Raw genomic sequence first — 12806 nt, 5'->3', positions numbered from 1 at the left:
AGAAATTAAAGTAGAAAAATGTCTTAAATTAATTTTAACTCTCAATTGTGTGTTTTGTAAGTAATCAATGGTTTTGTAGTTTTAATGTCGATATAAAACCAAAATTGAATTCCTTTGCGTCCAATTCATGTGAAATCTGTTTTACGTTCAAAACCATTAAATTAAATGAATAAAAGAAGTATAAGAACTTATTTTTAAATAAAACAACAATTAATTACAAATTTTTATTCATTAAGAAAACGATTACAAAATTATGATTATTTATAAGTAATATTAAGATATTAATGCTTTATTCAAATAATATAAAATACTTTATTTGCTTTTTATTTGTCAAATAGATTTAATGATCTTTATTTTGACCCCAAAGCTAATCTATAATTAATTATATATTTCATGATTTCGTGCATTTATTCTTTAAGTTTGTCTCTTATTTAACAGAATAAAAGCATTAGAAAAAAGTAGATTATGTGTCAAATCAGCACAAAAATGAGTGTCTTATTAAAGGCCGAACCCTTACAAACCTAATTCATTTGCAATGTGCCAATCCTTATGCTCTCTCTCTCTCTCTCTCTCTCTCTCTCTCTCTCTCTCTCTCTCTCTCTCTCTCTCTCTCTCTCTCTCTCTTACTCACTCATTATATTCAATGCTTTATATATATATATATATATATACTGTATATATCTCTTAATCTATTTGCTATTATCTCTCAGATCTCAGCACTGCCTTAGAGTTTGAGATTAAGTTGTGTTTACTTTGATTTTGTTGTTCACTATTTGGTAATACTTATTACTTATCTCAAAATCAGTTTATTTTTCAACATATATTTATATATTTTATTTCGATTTTTTGTGTACATTTCTATTGATTAGAAATAATAATATTATTATTATTATTATTGGCCAACTAATTAATTAGAGTAAACGATGAAACATAACATTAAATGTAATATTTTTAATTGATTTTATTGCTCATCATTTGAAGCAATCGATTGACTTAAACAGTATATATCTTATAATAAGTACATGTATTGAATAGACCCCTATATTTAGTAGTCTTTATATTGTAAAAGAAATAACTACTTATTTCTTAACGCCTTTTATTTTTCAAGTGAGAAATACTTCACTAAATGTGCGATAAATTAATTGAAAACATTGTACCAAACAATCTAAGAGATAGATCTCATATACACTTTAGTCTATAGATATATACTTTTGTATAATTCTAAACATATTTCTAAATATTATTTTAGAAATTCGTGTAATTAATAATTTATTATTTTGTTTGTCTAAATTATTTTTAAATATTTTATAACTCAAAAATATTAAATTATCATATATTTAGTTAGATTTAAATAAATAGTAAGTTTTATAAAAATTCTTATTATATTATACTTTAGTTAGTATTTTGTACTTTACTAAAATGCATTTTTAGCCATTTTAATTTTTATGCCACTTAAACGATTTAAAATATAATAATACATATTATTTATAATCTGAACATTAAAATTTTAAGTGATTTAAAATACTATTATTATAAAAGATATTTTTTAATATATTTTATATATTTTAATGGTAAACTGTGTTCAATTGCTAAAAAATAGCTTTTCTCGATATATAAATTATATATATATATATATATATATATATATATATATATATATATATATATATATATATATATATATATATATATATATATATATATATATATATATATATATATATATATAGTATATCATGTTATACATTTTATATACAGTTTATATTGAAAAGTGCACTAAAAATATGACACATTTTTATACATCAATTATTTGTATCTCATATTTCTGTTTGATTTATGATTTAGCTCTCAAACGTCCAATGCTTTTGAAAACATTTTCAATTTCTAAGAGCTTTTTATACATCAAAATCTATAGTTATACCATATTTTTATTCAAATAAAATCTCACTTAACGACTACAATATTCATTGCTTTTTTGTTATTTGTAGTTTTTCTATAGTTTTTTTTAATACTTTTATTGTCTGTGATTTCATTTAAGCTTATTTTTGTGTTTACTGTATAGAATTTATTAATAATTAAACATTACTATTCAATACTATGATTGTTGTAATAATAACATAAAATATCTTATAATTAGACTTTACAAACGTAGGTATTTATGTATAAGTGTTATGATATGGGATAATAAGTTTATAGAAATAAAAAACAATTTGGAAGATTTGTTATTAATCTTAAGTAACTATTAAATATAATTTATATATAAACTTTATATTTAGATTAGTTATTTATATTTATATTTCATAAATAGCATAAGAATATAAAATAAAACACTAATAAAATATATAAATGATATTTTTTATAAATATGATAAATTCAAAACTAAATGCAATTAATTTATATATTATTTCAAAATAATATGACTATTTTAATTTTCTATATTTTCAAACTTTAGTTATAGTATAGAATATTTTGGTGTTTGTAAACAACAGGTTAGTAAAGTAAACAATAAATAATAGATGAAAAATTGTGTGCAATTCATAACATAAAGAAAAAACCAATTATTAGATAAAACTAAACAAAAATTATTTTATGGCTTGAATTCATTCATTTATGTATAGAATTTATATAAGCAATCGATTCTTGCATTAAATAAATTATAGCAATAGTTGAGAGTAGAAAATCTGTGATATTATACTACAAACAATATATAGCTTTTAGTTATTTAATTTAATGTATTGTATAATAAATATCAATGTTATTAATTTCTTTATAGATTTGTGTGTTTTAATTAAATTTAATAATCTATATTAAAAGTCTAATTGAAATATTATTATACTATTTATTATTTTTTATTGCAAAATATGTTTATTAATTTTATAAATTAATAATAAAATTGTTGGGGATATTCAACTCATGTTTAAATTTTAATCAATTAATTTAATCCTTTTGTTTTTTATATATTTAGTATTAATTATAAATCTATTTTATGCTTATTTTTATTCCTTTCCTTTGAATTGTTGGTCGATTTGATCGGTCAATACCTACCTGTTCTTAGAAGTGATTGTTCAATGGTAACCATCACTTGCACCGGTAGATTGATTACTGATCTCATACACCACTACTGCAGAGCTGTCTATCACTTGATTGTCATCTCTCATGAGTTTCAAGAGATCCTATTATCGACTGATTCACTGCAGTATTGGTTGAAATTCCATCAGTTGTTGGTCTCGATTGTGATTTGATTTAATGAATAAAAAATGTTTAGTAATGATAGCCCACATCTCACAGAGTCTTCCCATTCTCTACACATACCTCTACGATATCCACAATTTCAGACTCGACTAATCGAAAATTCGATAATACTATTACTATTACTATTACTATTACTATTACTATTACTATTACTATTACTATTACTATTACTATTACTATTACTATTACTATTACTATTACTATTACTATTACTATTACTATTACTATTACTATTACTATTACTATTACTATTACTATTACTATTACTATTACTATTACTATTACTATTACTATTACTATTACTATTACTATTACTATTACTATTACTATTACTATTACTATTACTATTACTATTACTATTATTACTATTATTATTATTATTACTAAAAACAAAAATTCAATGTCGAATAGTTTTCGAGAGAATCCAATTTCAATATAATTATTGTTTACTTCCATTACTACTCTATGCTATAACAATATAAATGCATTTAGTTTTTTATATTTATTACTTTAGTACTACATATTTATAACCAGAATAGTAAAGAAAGTATAATAAACTAATTTATATTGAAATTCGATTATTTCGAAAATCATTAGTTATTGAAATTTTATTTTCAGAATTAGTAATAATAGTCTAAAATTCAGTTAATGTGTCTATTATTCATAAATAACGTCAAAAATCGTCGAATATCTCAAATTACGGGGATTTTAATAGAGAAATGTGTTTATGGTTTGTGAAGACTCAGTCAGGTCTGGGATGTCATCATTATTCAGAATTTTAAATTCCTTAAAGACATCCAACCGTTGGTCTCATACCGATCCATACGAGTCAACTGATCTATAGATTAGTTGATTAGTCGATCAGGACTTTCTAAGTGGCGTTAGATTCAGAAAATAATTTCTAATCACAAAATATAAACATAATATAAATAATCTTTACGTTTATAAATTTATTAATATTTTTTGTATAATATTAAACATTTAAAATACTATATATTATAAAATGTACTTCACTTTCAATTTTGTGTAAAAGAAACACTTTGTATGGCTTTTTGATTATAATTTTAATTAATTTTAGTGTTTATACATTGTATACAACACTATCTTATGCATAAAAAACTTGTTTTGCTTGTAAATGAAATATTTGTAAACATATAATGTTTAAATGTTACCATAAATGGTTATAAATGCCATAGTTTTGATTTAATTAAATTTCTATATATAAGTACTTTTTGCAAAAAAAATTATATCTATAATATTAATTATAAATGAAACATTTATATAGTTTATTTACTGTAATATGTATGATAAAGATAGTTTTAATATTAATTTAGTAAAAATAATGTCTTTTTTTTGCATTAAGTATTTTATCAATTTTTATATTTATTATAATAAATATAATATTTTTTTACCATATTTTGTTATATACAATATATTGATAATTCATAATCATAATAATTACAATTGCATTATATTAATTTAATTATCATTTATTACTTTAGGCATTTAATAGCAATCTTGTTGTTTAGTATTTAATAACATTTCTATTATTAAAAATGATATTTATAAATTTATAGTATTTTTAAACAAAATAAAAAATAATTCAATTTAAGGTGAAATCCTTAATGACTGTCCCATACTTTTTATATATTGGTTTTTATTCTATTTTCACTGTAATTGTTTGAACGTTCAATAATTATCTCTCCTAATATATGACTTTATTATAATATTGCAATTGTTTTTTGTCTAATAATTATAAATATATTAAGCATTTTACATTGTCAGACATTATATGACAAAATGTTGGCATCGGTTTGATATAACTGTCTTTTGGGAATTAAAAATATTTTGTTATATTAAAAAAAGTAATTTAATGTTTAGATATATTATGTGTGTCTCCACTATATATCAAAGCGACTTTCTTTTTCACTCTTATTTTTGGCACTTATTTTATGTAATTTAGTGATACTGTATATACAATATATCAGTATAAACAGTATATATGTAATAGATATTGAAAAATATAAAAATACAATATATAAGAATCTAATACTATTTGTAATATTCAATAAGTAAGTGAGAGAAATACAATATATGTTCAAATAAATATAGATACTAAATAAATATTACTTAATAATTTTCATTTATATACTGTATATATACACTGTATATATATATATATATTGTTAATATGTGATCAAAATAATATAGTAATAATTTTAAACTTACCGTAAATTTATTTGAGTTATTTTATAACAGATAAATTTGAGATGACTATCGCATAGCGAGCGGAAAGTCAACTCAATATCGGGGAATCGGCGGTAAAAGTAATTAACGTAAATACACGCGTTAGGTAAAAAACGGTTTTATTTAGTCATTAAAATATATACATGTCGGTGTGAGAGCTAAGAGACTACTACTGGTGCGGAACCGGTAGAGTAGTTGTTATACGACACGCTTGCGATTGAATTGTAGTGTCGAGCGCCTGCTATCGACACACTCCCCGGCCGTGAGATCGGAACGCATGACCAATGCGATGCTTGTGATTCGGCGGGTAGTTATCGATGTCGTGATCGCTGGTGTTGGATATGTTTTCGGTGATCGGCGAGTTATGATAGCGATAATAGCGTAAGAGATGCGATGAATGAGAAACAAACGTTTTCGTGACATTACCATCTCTTACGTTGAATTGTTTTATACGAAAAGTTTCGGGACCGATCTGATCAACTATACGGTACAGTCCGTGTATGTACTGATTGTTTCGCGGAGAGTGACGGTCTGGTATGCGATACTTAACGACATCACCAATACGTAAATCAGATGAGCGATGCTTATCGTCGTGTCTGACATTGCGTATGATCGGCGGTTTACGATATCGTTTAGTAACGTTTTGTCGGCATCGGTGGCATCTCTTTATATAGTTAGAGATATCGGTTTTCAGCGTTGGCCACCAATGTTTCGATGACACCAATCGAAAGGTATTATCAATAGCGGGATGTTTAGCGTCGTTGTGGATCTCTTTTATTACGTTGGCGACCATCGATGGCGGTACAACTAATTTAGTGACGCCACGATAGGCTACGTGTATGAGTCCGTCGATTCTCTTCGGTTTTCGGATGTTATACTTCTTGATTTCGTGTTGCTTGTCGTAAAAGTGGTTATAAGCGATGAGATTTCGGTGATTGTCGTGAGCTGATGTCAACTGAGTAAACGACGGTCTGATGAGTTTCTTTACTACCTGATCGTCGGTCTCTTTGGTCGTCAGCTTTTCGGTGGGCACAGGTTTCGGCTGTTCAGCTATCGGATTAAGTATTGGTTCGGTTGGCAACGCGGCACCAACGACTGTAATTAAACCCATTGTCGCTTCATTTGCGACTTTAATCGAATAGCTTTCGAAGTTTCGTTGATTTTTTAAACGTACTTTCGTTTCCATATCGGCGATGTCGATGCCAACGATAGCATCGTAAGAGATGTCGTCCATTACTTGCATCGACACTCTTGCGGTTTGTCGGTCAAGTTGAATGTCGACTCGGACTTCGCCGAGAGTGGTCTTAAATCCGGCGACGGTTTTTACTTTAATACATCGTCCTGTGGGTCGTAATCGCAAATCATCGGCCATTTCCTTCGATAGTATTGTCAACTCAGATCCGTGATCCATAAACGCATTGACCGGTTTGTCGTTGATCTTCACGCCGTAATGGCGGTTGTCATTAATAACTATAACGTTGACTGCGGCTGTCGAGTTATTTTCATCGGCTGGGAGCGGAGCTGGTGGTTGTCTAGTGTCGGGACGGTGGCAAAGGCGCATCCAATGATATTCAGTATATCCATATCGGAGACATCGAGGGAAGGGTTTCGTAGGTAAGACATTGTTTCGTTGTTTTCTTAAATCGTAACGCCTGTCATTGTCGTCGCAATCGTTAATAGAATTAATATTCGGATATCGCTGTCGCTTTCGTGTCTCTTCTATCGCTACGGCGATACTAAAACAATCTTCGGGTGACTTCGGCTTCTGGGCGGCCAGATGTGGTTTGTACCAATCGGGCATACCTTTTGTGAGTAGCCCGACCGCCTGCTTATCCGTGGCCTCGGCTTCATCCAAAAGCCGGCGCATATCGTTATAATAGGACAAAACTGATTCGTTTCCTCGAAGTCGACGGTCAGATGCTTCGACTATCCCGTGGCCTACCATACGGCCGAAACGGGCGATCATTTTCTTTCTACACGTTTCCCACGTGATGTCTGGTCGTTTGCGAGCGACCTCGCGGCAGTACCAACTGTATGCCTCGCCGGTAACGTGTTTGGCCAGTGACGTAAGTTTTTCGCTATCGGTATAATCGTAAACTAACGAATTGAATCCGTCGATCCATTCGTCAATCGGTACTATCGATTTGTCGCCACTAAACGATTCACACATTTTCGAAGATGTCTTAGCGAAATGAGGCGCATATTGTTGCTTATCGACACGTTTTTCGGTAATTTCTAAACGATTCTTCGCAGTTGTATTCGCATTCACCAACCGTCTGGCGTCGCGTCCATCTTGAATGGCTTGTTCGCGGGCTGCCGCAGCGGCGCGGGCAGCGGTAGTCAATGTGGCCATTCGTTCGGCCAACTCATTGATATCCATATCGGCGGTGATTCCTTGAGTAATCGCTTCGATATCATCGGCTAATGTCTTTATGTCTTCGGTGACATCGTCGGCGGTGGCGGTCTGAAAAGACGCTAATAGGTATTTCCGGATCGGAGAGACATCGATACCTTCTTCGGTCTATTCGTTTCTTGAAAAACGCTTTAAGTCGACGGTAAATACGTTGTCGATAAAAATGTCGTTAAAATAAAGGCGTCTAAACCGTTGAGTTTTTAATTCGAACGGCTAGTCGTTAAAATCGGGGGTTTCGGTGAATTTTCGCGTAAATTCGATCTCGGCGACTGCGCCAATTGAGATGACTATCGCATAGCGAGCGGTAAGTCAACTCAAATATCGGGGAATCGGCGGTAAAAGTAATTAACGTAAATACACGCGTTAAGTAAAAAACGGTTTTATTTAGTCATTAAAATATATACGACATGTCGGTGTGAGAGCTAAGAGACTACTACTGGTGCGGAACCGGTAGAGTAGTTGTTATACGACACGCTTGCGATTGAATTGTAGTGTCGAGCGCCTGCTATCGACACAAATTACAGCATAATATGTAAATATTTGATAGACTGATTAAATTTATATTAAAATATGTGTCATAAATTTTTATATTATTTTTTTATTAAGTTTTGGCAATATAATATTTTTACATAAATTTAATAATATAATTTATAAATTTTTCAAATTATTTTCAAATTGAATTTTTAATAGATTTTTATTTTAAATAAACAACAAATAAATATAAACAGTAGTAGTAGTTAACTAATTAATGAATTAAGCAAATATTTACAAAATTTATAAATATTGATTATGTTTGCAAAATATTTTATTACAAAATGCATATATGATTAGTTAAAATTAATATCATTTTATTTTCTTTAATTAAATTATGTATTATAACAACAATTAGAGATTTTTTTAATAAAATATTTGTTATTTAAGTTTAATTGAAAACTTGTGTAACAAATATTTAAAGATTCCATAAAATTAATCTAATTTTTATATTAACTATAATATCTTATTGATTATTTGATTTTATTTTTACAAATTTATTTTATTGCAAAGCAGTGTTTACTGAAGTAATAATAATTTATTAACTTTTTTGACTTATATTATATCTCAAAGGTAGCTAAATGTATAACTATGAGCTAAAATGCAAAATAGTGTAAAAGATTTGATTAAATCTTTAAAATATATACTTTTACTTTAGACCGGAATAAAATGCCTTAAAGTTATTTAGAAAATCTAATTATTTAAATTAAATTAATTGACAGATACTCTACTTTATTATCTAATTCTTTTTTTAGTAAGATTTTATAAAAAATCAATAAACATTAGCCCGTATTTGTATTAATTTTAATTGAAAACTTTTAATTACATGAAATTACATTTAATTTATGTTTATAAATGATAATATATTACATATTAATGATTATTTAATTGTAAAACTGACAATACTAATTTTTATTTCGTGCTACAAATAATTATTTCAATATATATGATATATAAATATATTGTATTTATATTATGTATATATATGTACTTATATAATATTAATGTTATTTTTTATTGTGTATTTTATGATAATATAACAAAATTGATCATAAAAAATTTATGACAATAAAATATATTACAACAAAATCTTAAATATAGAAAAATTGAAATTATAACCATTAATATAGAATTATACTAAATTTGTTTGATTAATGATAAAATATATTTATTTTTCTAGTGTTGTTATTTCAAATTTCATAAATTATTTCACTTTTAGATACAATCGCAATGTATTGCAAATAAGTGTCATTTAGTTTAAAAAAAACCAACAAAACTAAAGCTATCGATTGAAGCTAAAGAAGGGATTTATTATATCAAACAATGTTTATATTGTTTATATTCAACATTTTCAATGCATCATACATAACATTATTATTATTTAGATTCTCTCTCTCTCTCTCTCTCTCTCTCTCTCTCTCTCTCTCTCTCTCTCTTTCTCTCATTTTATCTCTTTATCTATCTCTCTATCTTTATCTCATTTTTTCTCTATTTTTTAGCAAATACTAAATTATTTGTTATCTCAAATGTGCTATAAATCTGATGTTGTACAGTATTTTTAGAAATAGTATATTAATCAATATTATGCTATTAAAAAATAAAAGCTATGTTTATTTAAAATAATTGAGAAAAAAATATTTTAAAATTATTGATATAATTTTATCTTATTTTAAAGTGTAATTTCAAAATGACATTTTTAAGTAATGTTACAGTTATTTGAAATATACAGTAAATATGTATATATATATATATAAATTCTTTTTCAATTAGTTTATAATATATTTCTTTAAATATTATTTTGAATCTTTAATTAATAAATATATTTTTATAAATATGGTATATTAATGAAATACAATCAAATTTACTAAAATGTTTTATAATATGTAGATAATTTAGTTAATTGGTATATAGACGAAAATGACAATTATTTTATTGCTAAAGTAATCGACACTTTTGTAAAATATATAATGTATAAAACATATTCATAAAAAAATTTAAAAACTTAAAAATTCATTGATTAAACAGTTGACAATTGAGCATTTGTGCAATGGGTGTAACTCACAATTTTAATAACAACTTTAGTTTAAACTTAATCTCATCTATCAAACTTGATTTTTGTTATAAACTTTTAGATTTTTTATAATCATATTATAAAGAGATAATCAAAACATATTTTTTAAAAATATATTCTCATTTTCGTTTGTATTAAATATATTTACTGTTAATATTAATTGTATAACATTTATAATCTACGTAATTTAAATGTTAATAAATATAAGTCATTTTTATCATAAGTGATGGTTGAATAAAAGTTATGTATTAATATTATCTGATAAGTTATATTAATATATTGCATATTATGTGATGCATTGACTAAATAACAACTTTTATACGAGAGATGCAAAACCATATAAATGAATGTAAATAACGAGTACTTAAAGCATATGAAGCAGATATGAGTTATTTATGCATCCAATGGCCAACATTTATCTACTCTCTCTCTCTCTCTCTCTCTCTCTCTCTCTCTCTCTCTCTCTCTCTCTCTCTCTCTCTACTCTCTATTATAGTATTATTGAATAACATGCAATGTTTGGGTAATGTTGGTAATGTAAAGACTGAGTAAATACTAAAAGAAAATGTTGATATGTTTTGCACACATGTTTTACGGGTATAGTTATGTTTGGCGTAACAATAGAAGTGAAACTTTTATAGACATTATAGTTAGTGATTGTGATGTGAAGTTTGTTGACATCATAGAGATCATTGACAATCAATAGGAAATAAGCAAAATCTAAAATGACTTCACACGAGACATGTATACACTATATATGGCTTTAAAGTGCGGCAAAATTGTGTGCCCGCTATTGGCTATGGCTTTGCCATCGATAGCTAATATGGGCCGCAACTGACTCTCTCTAATGTAAATAGACGTCACTTGAAATAAATAACCGATCGATATATTGATTGCTTTTAAAATAAAGTTTATATTTTTTGTGACTTTTACTTAAATAATTTTCTCATTTCTATGTTTTCATTACAACTCTTGCATCTCTTATCTGTTTTGAAAACATTTTACAATACGAAAGACCACTGTATTATTATATACACTATAATATTACTCTATATTTTGTCCAATCTTTATATGTTTAATGTATATACAAGAAAATCAAATCTATTTTTATGGCTTTTATTTGATTTTACACACACAAGCAAACAGTACTTTCTGTTTACAATAAATATTAAATTTTTAGAATAAAAATATGTTTTCAAAAATTAAATAATTTATAGAATTTTATTGCAATCGTTTGATTTTTTTGAAGTATTTTTTTTAGTAATAAACTGTGATATTATATCTATAAATTGTAAAAGTAATCAAATAATTTATTTTAAATGTGGAAAACCCTAAATTAAATTAAATTATCATAATCTATTATATAATAATGCACTTTATATTATAAACTTATTTATTTAGGTCTATTTTATTTTATATAGTTCATGTAAAACTCATTTTAATTTCTATTAGTCAAATAAAAATAGACATTAAATATGTTGAATGTAAAACAATTATAGTTTATTAAATACGGTATATTATATCAATTAATATACTGAAAATAGACTAATAATTATTATTAGAATATCATATACATCTATAGAGGTATATGGACAGTATATATATTTATTATAAATCACAATCATTTTTATTAGTATTTATATATAAATAAATTTATATTAAATACAGTATATAGTAGGGTTGGAAAAATACATTGTTTTAAATTTTGGCTATGTATAATACAGTATCGGTATAATACAATGTATTTTTCCTTCAAAACCTTGAATTTTTCCAACCCTGGTAACTACTACTTAACAAACATATAACAATAAATTACTCCAAAATAACATTATATTATTACAATAATTATTTATTATTGTGTTATCTCTTATTATTGTTAATTGTTATAATATATTTGATTAACTATAGTTGACTTATATATTCAATATGTTTAATATATTTATTGTATTTAACTAATATAAATTAAAATCATTTTTACATACATTGAAATAGATTAACAAAAAACATGTTCATTGATCATTATATTTTTAAAGTTATAAATGTTTAAAATAATTTTATTACAATATTTACTTTATGGTTAACCTATTGATAAAAGCAAATTAATGTTCAAACAATAAAATCATATAAATATCGATTAAAATGTTTTATATTGTATTACTACTGTATATCTCAATAATAAAGGTTGTGTTGTGTGAAAATCAAATATTGAATAAATCTTTAAAATTACTTTTTTTGTGATATAAATAATATTAAAAAGTGATTTATTAGAAATATTTAAATAGTTTTGTATTT

General features: G+C 25.8%; 1 protein-coding gene across 1 annotated transcript in view; it reads left to right on the top strand.

The window, feature by feature from the left end:
- LOC128952553 (neuroligin-4, X-linked-like) overlaps nt 1–12806 on the top strand; it is a 34031-nt gene that overhangs the window by 11579 nt on the left and 9646 nt on the right. The window lies entirely within an intron of this gene.

The sequence above is a fragment of the Oppia nitens genome, unplaced genomic scaffold, assembly GCF_028296485.1.
Source record: "Oppia nitens isolate AA-2021 unplaced genomic scaffold, nextdenovo-longstitch-racon4-pilon3 scaffold1_pilon_pilon_pilon, whole genome shotgun sequence".
Classification (NCBI taxonomy): Eukaryota; Metazoa; Arthropoda; class Arachnida; order Sarcoptiformes; family Oppiidae; genus Oppia; species Oppia nitens.
The sequence above is the reverse complement of the archived record's forward strand: the minus strand, read 5'-3'. Positions and strand labels throughout refer to the sequence as shown.